We start from the raw sequence: 12,235 nt of genomic DNA on the forward strand, positions 1-12,235 counted from the left end.
ATATTCAAACATCCATGTGTGTTTTGTAACTAAAAATTTCCTTTTCTTTCATGTATGTATAAAGAAATATCAATCTAATTTTTAGTTTCACATAATTTCTCTAAAAAAAAAAAAACAGAAACAAAAACAAACCGCCCCCCCCCAAAAAAAACCCTCTGCATCCATCTTTCTGATGAAGGCAGCAAAATTTTATGAAAATCCCATTTACATTATTTATAGGCTTTAACACAGTGCGATGCAGATGAAAACTGAGAACAAGGCTCATTAATCCCTCCCCACTGCGCTCTGCCCTCCATCTCACAACCAAAACTTGCCTACTGATTGGTTGCTTTGTAACCAAACTCATGTTGCCTGCGATTATTTTCATTATCTCCATGGTTGGAGTTCCCATTTTGAAAGCCAAAACAGAAAACCTCACACTAGCCTGAAATGCCAGAGCCCATTCAGTGTTATTCCCCACAGTGAAGTCTTATTTATTTAGTCATGTGCCAAATCTCCACGCTCCTTCCCGTAGAGTAACGGGACTCATGGCGTGTGCCACCACGCCTCGTCTGTAAGACAGTTTCCGATCCATCTGATCAACTTCCATTCTTTTTTTTTCTTTACTTTTTTTTTCATTCAGATAAAATATTATAGGTTTATTTAAAACTCATTTCTCACCTTGAGTATGCAAAATACAAACTCCACAAAATGTTCATTTTTTTTTACTTTGTAGTTTACAAATATACAAAATAGAAGTTTGCTTAAATTCATATTACATATTTATCAAGGCAAGGAACTATATAGAAAAACACATTTGTTCTGCTTAAAGGCATACTTGGGAATAAACCATTGTACAAATTATTGCACATGCTGAAACCACAGTGCATGACAGACTGTCTGCATAAAAAAATGTTACAGAAATAAACCAGGCTTATTTACCTGACTTAGGTCATAAATGTAGATCGGAAGACAAAAATAGATTTTCCTTGTCAAAGTGTGCAGCAGTTGGAGAACTTTTGCTCCCCCATTTGGTACCTTTAGAACCACGACTCACCAAGCGCCATCGTTTAGTCTATTAGAGCACGTTCTGTACCTGAATTGCTTCCTCTTCCTCTGACGTCATAATGGCTTTTTAGAAGGCAAAGAGCATACAAGGTTGTCTTCCCATGTATATTGCATCATCGAAACACAATTCAAGGGGACTCTGGACTTCCCTCCCCCCAGCTCACTGATTTAATGTATACCCTGATATCCACAAACTTCCAGTCACCCCTTGGCATTTTGTAAGTCCAGTCTTGTTCAAGTTGGGTTTGATAGTGGAATGATAGAAGATCCAGTCTCAGACCCCATCTGTTCTGTGATTTTTTTCTTTCTTTCTTTCTTTCTTTTTTTTGTTTGTTTTTTAGTATTTTTTTCTTTTCTTTTCTTTTCTTTTGTCTCTTGGACTCTTCCTTTCTCCTGATTATCCATTCACAAGCTGACTTGCTGGGAACTTGACCATGATTTTAGCGCTCACCAGCTGGGCTCCTCCCCTTGTGGGAAGACAGTGTGAAAGGTTAAAAAAAAAAAATACTGAACTCTCTCCTGGCAGTGTGGGTCATGTCCACTATGTGGAATTTAAAAGTGCCTCTTCATGTGTACGGCAAGGTGGTCCGACCTGGAAAAGGCCCTGTCGCACTTCTGGCACTGAAAGGGCCGGTGCCCGGTGTGTTTGCGGTAGTGCCTGGTCAGTTCATCTGAGCCGGCGAATTTCCACCCACAGCCGTCCCAGTCACAGTGGTAAGGTTTCTCTCCTGTGTGAGTTCGCAGGTGTGCCTTGAGATGAGAACTTTTCGTATAGATTTTGCCACAGCCTGCATAGTCACAAGTGTGGGTGGCTATTCATTTCTGGGGCCAAGACCTTCTTCCCCTCTTTGGCTTGGGCTCCTCTGGCAGGCAGGATCCCGGTGGCATGAGCTCTTGATAATGGAGAGAGGGGACTTACGACTGCATCTGGTCTGGCAGGAAAGGAGGGTAGCTGGGCCCCGGATGGGGATGGAATCCTGGGGGAAGAGGCAGGCCAGGGTGACAGTCCCTGCTACTCAGCAGTTCCTCGGGACTCGGTGTAGGGGTAGCCCTGGTAGGAAGCTGACGCCCCAGAGGGAAGTCGTGTGTATTGGGCCTGTGGCCGTTGCTGAGCTGGGGTCCAGCGCTTAAGTGGGCCTCTAGGGACCGGCTGACCGTGCAGGACGGGACGGCCTCATGCTTAATCTTGGGGCACGTGCGCGGCGGGCCACCGCTGTAGGGCGCCACTACCACAGGGAGGCTGCCCTCTGGGCTTCCTTTGCTAACACTGATGACCGAAGGGCTGGTGTACTGGCTGCCAGGGGTGCTCAGAGACGCCTTCAGCACAAGCTTGCCCATCAGCCCGCCACCTGGCGGCTGAGGCTGCTGTGGCGGAATGTATACTGGGTCCAACTCCGGCCGCAGGAGCTCAGCCACGAAGCCGCCCGAGGGGCTCACGTCACTGATGTCCGCCAGGTTGAAGGGGGCCGTGGGAGGTGGCGCAGATTCTCGGCTGTAGAGGAGCCCTCCACCTGTGTTGCCCGCAGCCACGCCCGGGTCACCCCCGGCCCGGATCGGATAGCTGAAGCTGCAGGTGGAGGGCGCGCTGGCAGGGCCGCTGCTGGCTGGGGAAGACGAGGATGAAGCTGACGCCGAGGTGGTCAGGGTGGCGGCCACCGATTCCTGGTGGGATAGCGAGTTGGAAAGGATAAAGTCTAGGTCCAGGAGATCGTTGAACTCCTCGGTCTCCCTCCGGGTTAGGGCCGGGTTGTTACTGCTGCAAGCTGCACCAGCTCCACCACTTTCCCGGTCTGTGGCCACCATCGCCGCCAGGTCCTGGGGGCGGCCGGGAAGTGGGGGAAGTCGCTTCATGTGAGAGAGTTCCTCTCACCAACGGTTAGTCGGGGCACCGGCTGGACTCAGTGTCTTCTCCCTTCCCGCCGGGCCGGACGCGAACGTGGAGAAGGACGGGAGCAGAGCGACGCTGACAGCCATGTCAGACTCGCCAGGTGGCTGCCTCATTAATGTGGGGACCCGGAAGGTCCTCCGGAGTCTGAAGAAGAGAGAGGGGTACCCAAACCCCGAAGTCAACGAAGATTAAAAACTTTAGAAACAAAACCCCCAAATTGCCCGAGATCCTTCTTCTTTGGATTCAATATAAACCGGAGATGTCTTTTAAAAAATTCCTTTGTATACAAAAATTCTTAGAAAAGTTGTAAACTCTTATAAAAATAGACAATCAGCAAGGCAGATAAGTAGGTCCGATGGCCAGGCTGCACGCTCTTGGACTCAGCAGTGTCCCCCACCGTTGTCGCGGCCACTGTGGCTGTCGGCGGCGCGGGGGCTGTGGTCCGGGCGGTGGGCGAGCGGCGCCGCCAGGTGAGAATGGCCGCGGTAGCGCGGAACTGCGAGCTGGGCGGTGGCGCGGGGTGCGGAGTCCTGGGGACTGCGCCGGGTGCGCGCGGCCATGAGCGCGGGTCACGGGCGGGTGGCTGGGTGGGGGGCTGGAGGGGCGGGGAGGGGCACTGGGCGGCTCCGCCACCGCCGCCCGCCACCGCCGCCCGCCACCTCCTCTGCTCCCCGCGCGCCCGGAGCGGAGCTCGCTCTTTCAGCCAGGGAACTGCCTACTTTCTTTTTTTAATTATTTATTTTATTTATTTATTGAGTGTGAGGCACTACGTATGTACTTGGTTTGGGGGGAAGTTACTTTTCATTTTTGTTTTTGTTCTTTTGATACATGGTCTTGATCTGTAGATTGATTTGAAACTACAACTCTCATCAATCCCCCTGCCTCAGTGATGGCACTGTAGCCAGTCTGACAACAGCAAACATGGGCATGACAGCCCTGGTCTTTATTTCTCATCCTTGTCCCTTGGTGAAAACAATTCGCTTATGTTTCAAAAGGTAGCCCCAATACTCAACTCCTTTATTTGGACACTTCCTTTTCTTGAAGTACATTATCAAGGCAGAGCTCTCAAGTCCGGCAGTCAAAAGCCCCTCTTGACTTACGTAATTAACCACCCCAATTAAATAAAATACCTCATTCCCACATGGGGTTTACCTTTTAGCTCTAAACATGCCTTTGGCCTATAGGCTAGGTGTTCTGTCTCTTTTATATCCAGAAGCAGTCCTCTGTTCCTGCCCTGTCCCCAGGAACAGTCCTTTATCTTCTCCCTTGTTCCCTCCCCTTCTCCTTTGTCTTCTATCTCCTGTCATTGCCTCTTATCCCTAGCCCCGTGTCCCTCTGAGGCACATAGATCTCCTCTGTGTTGGGAACTTGGTCTGAGGGTATCTTGGCCTGACTCTGAGGATACCTACATAATAGTTCATTCCTCACTTCAGCCAGAGACATCTTTCATTCTTTATGGGAATTCCTCAAGAAAACTCATTATTTTAAAATATCTCAGGCTATTCATAGAATCTCATGAACATCCTGGTACATTTTTCTAAAAAGAAAATAACCTGGCATGGAGGTACACATATTCAATCTCAGTTTTCCAGACACTCTAGAGAGGAAAATTAGACCCATACCAAGTCAGTGAGACACAGTTCCATGCCAAACTGGCCAGCCTGGATGTTAAAGAGATGAACTAAGGTGAGTAAGGAAACTGTGATAAGTTCCATAGAGAACATCCTCTTCTCCACAGCCTGTTGTGAGTCACCTCAATATCTTCAAGAAGCCACACTACAGGGGTTGGGGATTTAGCTCAGTGGTAGAGCGCTTGCCTAGGAAGCGCAAGGCCCTGGGTTTGGTCCCCAGCTCGAAAAAAAAAAAAAAAAAAAAAAAAGAAGAAGAAGCCACACTACACATGGAGGTTGGGAGTCCCCCATGAGGATCCATCCCAGGGAACCAGGGGATGGTGTTAGGACATATCTCTCTGCTTAAGTGAATCTCTTCTTAGCCAACATATAAACTGTTCTGGAAATAAGAAGAACTAGATAGCTTAAGGTCGCATATCCTTCTAATTTTGATATCAGGTCTCTGAATGTCCATATGTTGCAAATAACGTCTTCCTGCAAAGGTTAAATACAAGGCCACCTGAAATGTGCCTGCCTTGGTGTTCACTTGATTCTCATTTTTCCTGACTGCTGAACAAACCTGACCCCTCAGCCCACTGTTCCCCATATCTACCTCAGTTGTTGTGATCTGAATATATTATATACTAAATTGATTTCAAAACATTGAGCACTTTGTAAAGCCCTGCCTTTTGGGTCTCATTTATAAGACCTGTTCCTGAGATGCAAGGAACGCTACAAATCTGATGTTTATGTAATCATGGAGATGAGGAAGGAAGAAACCAGACACAGGTGCGGAAATGCTGGGAATAATTAGGGTCTGTCAGAGACATATCAGCAACTCAGAAAGTCAACACATTTATTGTATTCAGTCAACAGAGGGAAAAATGTCCTCATGGATGGGTGCCTGTACTGTAACACACTCAAACTATGATAATCCTAGAGGAGAAAAGAGTGCTTGATACTTCTGTAGATGCAACAACCATTCACCTGCTCAGAGGAAGATCTTGCCTGTCTAGCGTGTCTCAGACCTTTAGGTGATTGATATGTCTATGCTCCTTTCAGCAAATTCACTTAAGGTTTCATCAATCCTCAGTACTAAGCCTCCATTTTTCCATTCCACAATCAACCTTTCAGTAGTTCTTTTCAAAACAGCAACATTGGGACTCCAAGTCATAAACATAGGACCCATCACAGTTAGAGCATTGACTTGTAGCAAAGGCAACCTTCTTGGCCGTCTTTTGGCCATAAGTATATCCAGGAGCTCAGGACAAAAATTTTCTAATCTCTGTGTTAGTATTACTTCTCTGTTATCATAGCACTCCAGAGGAGCAGGGTACACCTCACTGGTTGTACTCAGGTTGGCTGTGTGGTGTAGTTGTTTCAGGAAAAGCAGAGAGAGTTCATTAACATAGAAATTGACTTCTGTGAGGCGGGAACATTGGCTTAGGACAGGCAGCAGGGCGTTGAACTGAAATTCCCCCATATCACAGGACTTCAAAATCAGGCATTCCAGGGCATGTCTAACTCTCTCAAGAAGAAATGCAAGAGGAACAAGGAATAAATTACGTAAATAAATTACGTAAGGCACAGATATCTGAGCTTAAAAATATTTCAGCAATAGGGCAGGTAATCCAAGTCTGACTGTGAGAGTTGACAGTTAGTGATACAGAGTGTCTCCAAGGGCTTCTTCAGGCACCTGGGGAGAGAACAAATAATTGTTTCCTGGCAAATCGTGTTGAAGAGGGTTGATAGGATTGGCAGCTAAGCAGATGCCACTTCTCCCAAACTCATTCTGACTATATACTGAGGTCAACCCACAGCACATGGCTTTCTCTTGATTGTTTATACAATTCACAGCATTCTAGTTTGTGGCCTATAGTTATCACAATAGGCATAATTGAGTGTCTGGCAGGAAACCACAGCAATGGATTTATCAGGCCAACATGGTGCACATAGGAAGGACTACCTACCCCAAACAAAATCTAACAACTTCCTAGTGCTATTTTTTAAGAGTTCTCAGGGGTTCTGTTCCTCCAAAGTCCATGTTCAGTTTTCTTCACATTGAAATCTAGTGTCACATATTTTTCATCCACTAAACCTGTTTTGGGACTCAAAACCTTTCAGACATGAGAAATAAGAAGTATGCTTATGCCTGGTCATACATATCTTATTACAGCACCCATCTGCTCAGATAGGCTATATCTCTGAGAATGCTAGGTGTATGGTAGCCAGACCACCATGGAGCCACTAGCTTGCAAACAAAACAAAATGAAAAATAAAATAAAACCAAGGAAAAGAGAAAAACAAAGATATGTGTTTTCTCTGGTCTAGTGGGCCTTCTCAGTCCTTCCTTACCTGAGGTATTCTTTCAGGTTGCCTTCTATAAAAGAGACATCACTTATATAGAGTTCCTGGAGACAGAAGAATGTGGGAAGCTGAGAAAATCAATGTTCTACTTTCTCCTCATCAAGCTCTTCAAAATCATCCATCCTGACCGTACCTGTGATTCTTTCTATCTAGAATGAGTGTAAGAAGATTGTTCGTTTGTCTCAGATAGGGATTAAGGAAAGCCAAATCATCTATGAAGACACAACTTAGGCTCGGCACTTGTATACAGTCTACATGAACACTATTGAAGATTTCTGTGACTGCAGCCTCAGTTAAGCCCTGAGTCGCAAGCATTCTGCAGCATAGATGAATGGAACCTTCTCTCTGTTGGACCCACGGCAACAAGTACATAGTAGATTCATCAGGTCTGCCCTACAGGATGTTGAGTTGAGTATTCACCTTCAATTCTTTCTTCATCCCAGAGTCAGGACTATTCTCCACTGGCTGCTTCTGTGTCTCGAAATCTGGTAAGCCTTCACCTTCATGGAATCCAGCCCATATTCCACACACCTCATGATGTATTTGATCTCTCTGAGTTTGCACCTACTGTGGGAAAAATGAGTATAGTTCTTAGATGGTAAAGGAGGATACGTCTTACAGTATGATTCTTTTCCACATCTTACACTTCAGCAGTTTCTAAGACTTTGCTTTTCCCTGTGCCTAGAATCAAACCCTGAGCCTTATGCTGAGTAAATGAATTCTTAGCAAGAAGGGTATCTTTAGTCCTGTTACTTCCCTCCATTCCAGGCCCCTTAAACCAAAACCTCATTTCAGTTGAACCTTTGAGGGATGTAGGAAAAGACCAGTTCCTCACTGGGTGTGTCTATTTTTTTCTACCTTCTACATTAGTTATTATTTGCCCAGATAGGTGATTCTGAGCCCAAGCCTCTATACCCCTCTAAGCCTCTATACCCAGTGGAGACTCTAGGATGAAGAAAAAATGAAGATCAGAAGCATCTGATCCGTGGTTGGCCAAATACTCTCTGTCCCTAGTTGCCCCTTCTCAGCACTCAGAACGTTTCCCTAACCCCAGCTGGTCTTGCCTACCTGGAGCGAACCTTTTGTGAAATCAGTATATCTAGCCCCTCAAGCACAGCCTTCAAAGTGTCCAGGTTGAGGTTATTTATATTCATTCCTACAGAAAGGTATGGAAAGGGCCACAAGGTTATCATAGATGTCAAGATCTTTGTACTTCCATCAATGAAGGCCTCCTCGAACATCACTGGGAGCATCACATAGGGCAGATCTTTGAGAGCAGAAATGGCCAAGGCCTTCTCCCTCAATAACCTCTGTCTTGCCAGCTTCAGGAGGGTGGGTAGAGAGTAGACATTCATTGTGTCTTCTTCTAAAGAGGGAGACTAGGGAAGCAGGAAAAAATATACCATTAATGATAATAAATTTAAGAAACCCTTCTGCCCACACAGGAAGCTGTGAGGGCTATATCAGTACTGATGAGGATGGAGAACTCAGTCCACCGATTTCAGCACCCTCAGTTGTTGTGGGTTTTTTCTCTTTGTTCTTTGAGATAAGGGCTTTATAGCACTACCTCTATCTTTGGCTGTCCTGAAACTTGCTCTATAGACCACACTGGTGTGAATCCCATAGAGACTTCCTGCCTGTGCCTCCCAAGGCTGAGATTAAATGTGTGTCCCACCACTTCACAGCCTATGCCTAATGTCTAGAATGCCTATGCCTAGAATGTCTAACCCAGCCTTTGTTGGTTTCAAAGCCATAATTCTCCCAGGTGGTGTGAAGCCTCTCCAAAGTATCCTAGTTCCCAAAGACCACATCAAATTCCAGCCACAGTTGGGGTGAATACATCCCACTGGGAAGGGATAACCCAGAACTCTGAAGGCTCAGTCAGTTGTTAGATGATGGGTAGACTCTGCTTAGCTCTCCAGGCCCTCAAAGAAAAGCAAAGGATGTACAACAATACCAAGCAACCAGAGCTTCCAGGGACTAAGCCACTACCTAAAGACTATACATGGACTGACCCTGGCTCTGACCTCATAGGTAGCAATGAATATCCTAGTAAGAGCATCAGTGGAAGGGGAAGCCCTGGGTCCTGCTAAGACTGAAACCCCAGTGAACGTGATTGTTGGGGGGGGCAATGGGGGGAGGATGGGGAGGGGAACACCCATAAAGAAGGGGAGGGGGGTAGGGGAGGGGTATGTTGGCCCAGAAACCGGGAAAGGGAATAACACTTGAAATGTATATAAGAAATACTCAAGTTAATAAAAAAAAAAAAAAGAAACTTGAGTCAGATCTTTAGAGACCACGGTTATTTTTATTAATAAAAAATCATGTGTTTGTAGAAATTTTATATGAAAATATGCACCTGTATAAAATACTCCAAAACATGGAGAAAATAATATTTCTTTCAATATGTGTCTGGAAAAAAAAAAAAAGAAAAGCAAAGGAAAACAGTTTCCAAACTTTCCACACACTCTATTTATCCAGCAACACTATGTGGAACAGGTCATGATGTCTTTGAAATTCCCATCATTAGTTATTGACATCAATCTTTGCTTATCACTCATACAGGACTTTTGGACGTGTTGAGAAACCTCCAAGCTTGAGCCCTGCAAGCCTAGAGAGCTAAAAAATATAAGAAAGAAACACTAAAGTTAGTAAACCTTCAGTAGCCATTGGTATCCTCTGTAACTCTTTATAATTCATCCAGAAAGAACAGACTAAGAGGTTGAGATTATAATTCACATGATGAAGTCAGGAAGATCTCTAGCTCAATGCCATAATTGGTTATTTCTACATCTCCAGAACAAATTGCCTATGACCTGTAGAAACTAATGAAAGACCAAAAAACAAACAAACAAATAAACAAATAAAAACAGGAGCAGACATTTTAACTTCAAGTTATATTCAGATTTTTCATTTGAACATCTAATAAAAAAATGCTAGCTTCTTCCTGGAATTTTGAATACATCCTGATTTCTTTGAAAAGTATGGACTATGTATTAATCAGCAGATGGAAATATATTGTGTGTTTTTGTTTATCGGTTTATTTTGTTTGCTTCTTTTAGACATAGTCTTATCCACGGCTGCTTTGAAACTAGCTGTATAAATTAGGCTGATATCAAATTTAGAGACCATATAGTTTATGCCTTTCTGTTGCAGTCAATGATGGGTATGGAAGGACAGGAAGAAGTGAACTGTAATTGGGACATAAAGTCTATTAAATGCATACACACAAACACAAGCTCACAGACACACATGTATGTGCAAGTACATTTACATATGCATATATACTACATATATACATATATGTACCGATATACACATATATATTCGGGTTTCTTCCTTCAAGTTAGAGGACATTGAGTTCCATGAAAATAAGAGACTATGTATCAGTGAGCAGATGCAAATACCATTTGATTTTTTTAGTTTTTTATTTGCTTGTTTTGCCTTATTTAGTTTTGTATGTATGTATGTATGTATTTAATGTACTGTCCCTGATGTCAGACACAACTGAAGATTAGATTCCATTACAGATGGTTGTGATTGGGAATTGAACTCAGGACCTCTGGAAGAGCACTCAGTGTTCTTAGCCACTGAGCCATCTCTCTAGCTCCTTGTTTGCCTTTTTAAAAGACATGGCTGTTTGAACACTCATAGCCTCCCTCTGCCTCCCTCTGCCTCCCTCTGCCTCCCTCTGCCTCCCTCTGCCTCCCTCTGCCTCCCTCTGCCTCCCTCTGCCTCCCTCTGCCTCCCTCTGCCTCCCTCTGCCTCCCTCTGCCTCCCTCTGCCTCCCTCTTGCTGGGATCAAAAGCACACCAAAGAATGCCAGGCTTCAAGTGACATAAAGATCAGTAGTGAAGGCACTTATGCAATTCACATCTGACATTTCGGCTCAGACTGCCTTGAATGCAAGGTCACCCTGACATTCTTAGTGAAACTGTCTCAAAAAAAAAAAAAAAACAAATCTAAATAAAGCAAAAGGTCCCACAGGAACCACAGAGACCCTATCAGTAATTATATATAATTGAGAACACACTTGGATATTCTTGTTAAGCAGCTCACAGATGACTGAGGTAGGAGAATCTCAGTGAGTTTTAAGCCGGGCAATTTTTCTTTTTTTAAAATTTACAATCCAGCCATTGCCCCCCTTCCACAGTTCCTCATCCAATTCCTCCTCCTTGACTTCAAAAGGGTGACCCCATTCCAGCACAACCCCCCCCCAGGCATCCCTTATTTCTAGGGCCTCAAGTCTCTCCAGGATTAGGTGCACCTTCTTTTTCTGAAGCCAGACCAGACAATCATCTGATATACATGTTCTGGGAGCTTTTGACCAGCCTGTATGCTGCCTGGTTGGGTGGTTCAGTTTCTGGGAGCTCCAGGTATCCATGTTAGTTGAGACTGGTGATCTTATTATGGGGTCACCATCCCCTTCATCTTCATCAATCCTTCCCCTAATTCAGTCATAGAATAATCGCAAATGGCCATGAAGCACTTTAAAAAATCATTCAAAGTCCTTGGTCATCAGGGAAATGCAAATCAAAATGACCTTGTGATTCCACTTTACAACAATCAGAATGGCTAAGATCAAAAATTCAGGTGACAGCATATGCTGGTGAGGGCGTGGAGAAAGAGGAACATTCTTCCATTGCCGGCAGGATTACAAACTGGGGCAACCACGCTGGCATTCAACCTGGTTGTTCCTCAGAAAATTGGAAACAGAACTATCTGACAAGCCAGCTATACCACTCCTAGGCATATACCCAGAAGATGCCCACCATACCACAAAAACACATGCTCCACTATGTACATAGCAGCCTTATTTGTAATAGCCAGAAGCTACAAACTACCCAGATGGTAATCAATTGACAAATGGATACAGAAAATGTAATTAATTTACACACTCAAATACTATTCATCTATTAAACATGAGGACATCATAAATTTTGCAGACAAATGAATGGAACTGGAAAATATCATCCTGAGAGGGGTAACCCAGACCTCAAAATGACATTCATGGTATGTACTAAGTGACAAGTGGATATAAGCTAAAAAGTACAGAATATCTAAGATACAGGCCAGACAAACTTATGTAGAGAGAACTCATCTCAAAAAGGAATAACCAGCATGTAATACATTATATAAACAAACTTTTAAGTGAGGACAAGGCTGGAGTAGGTTGCATGAGATGAGGTATCCCTATGGAGCTGAGGGACTTACTTGATCTGGACACTGGTGGCAGATTGCTATTTTCCGGTTGGGAAAGTCTGTGCCTCCAAGATCTAAGAGATCTAGCATTGCTTTGCCTGCTGTGCCTCTTTATATAATT

At 44.5% G+C, this 12,235-nt stretch overlaps 2 pseudogenes; both read right to left on the reverse strand.

The window, feature by feature from the left end:
- Positions 1-1,398: 1,398 nt before the first annotated feature.
- On the reverse strand, positions 1,399-3,545 carry LOC116886331 (annotated as a pseudogene).
- Positions 3,546-6,202: 2,657 nt separating this feature from the next.
- LOC116890270 lies at positions 6,203-12,204 on the reverse strand (annotated as a pseudogene).
- Positions 12,205-12,235: the final 31 nt, after the last annotated feature.

This window comes from Rattus rattus, chromosome 1 (assembly GCF_011064425.1).
Source record: "Rattus rattus isolate New Zealand chromosome 1, Rrattus_CSIRO_v1, whole genome shotgun sequence".
Lineage (NCBI taxonomy): Eukaryota > Metazoa > Chordata > Mammalia > Rodentia > Muridae > Rattus > Rattus rattus.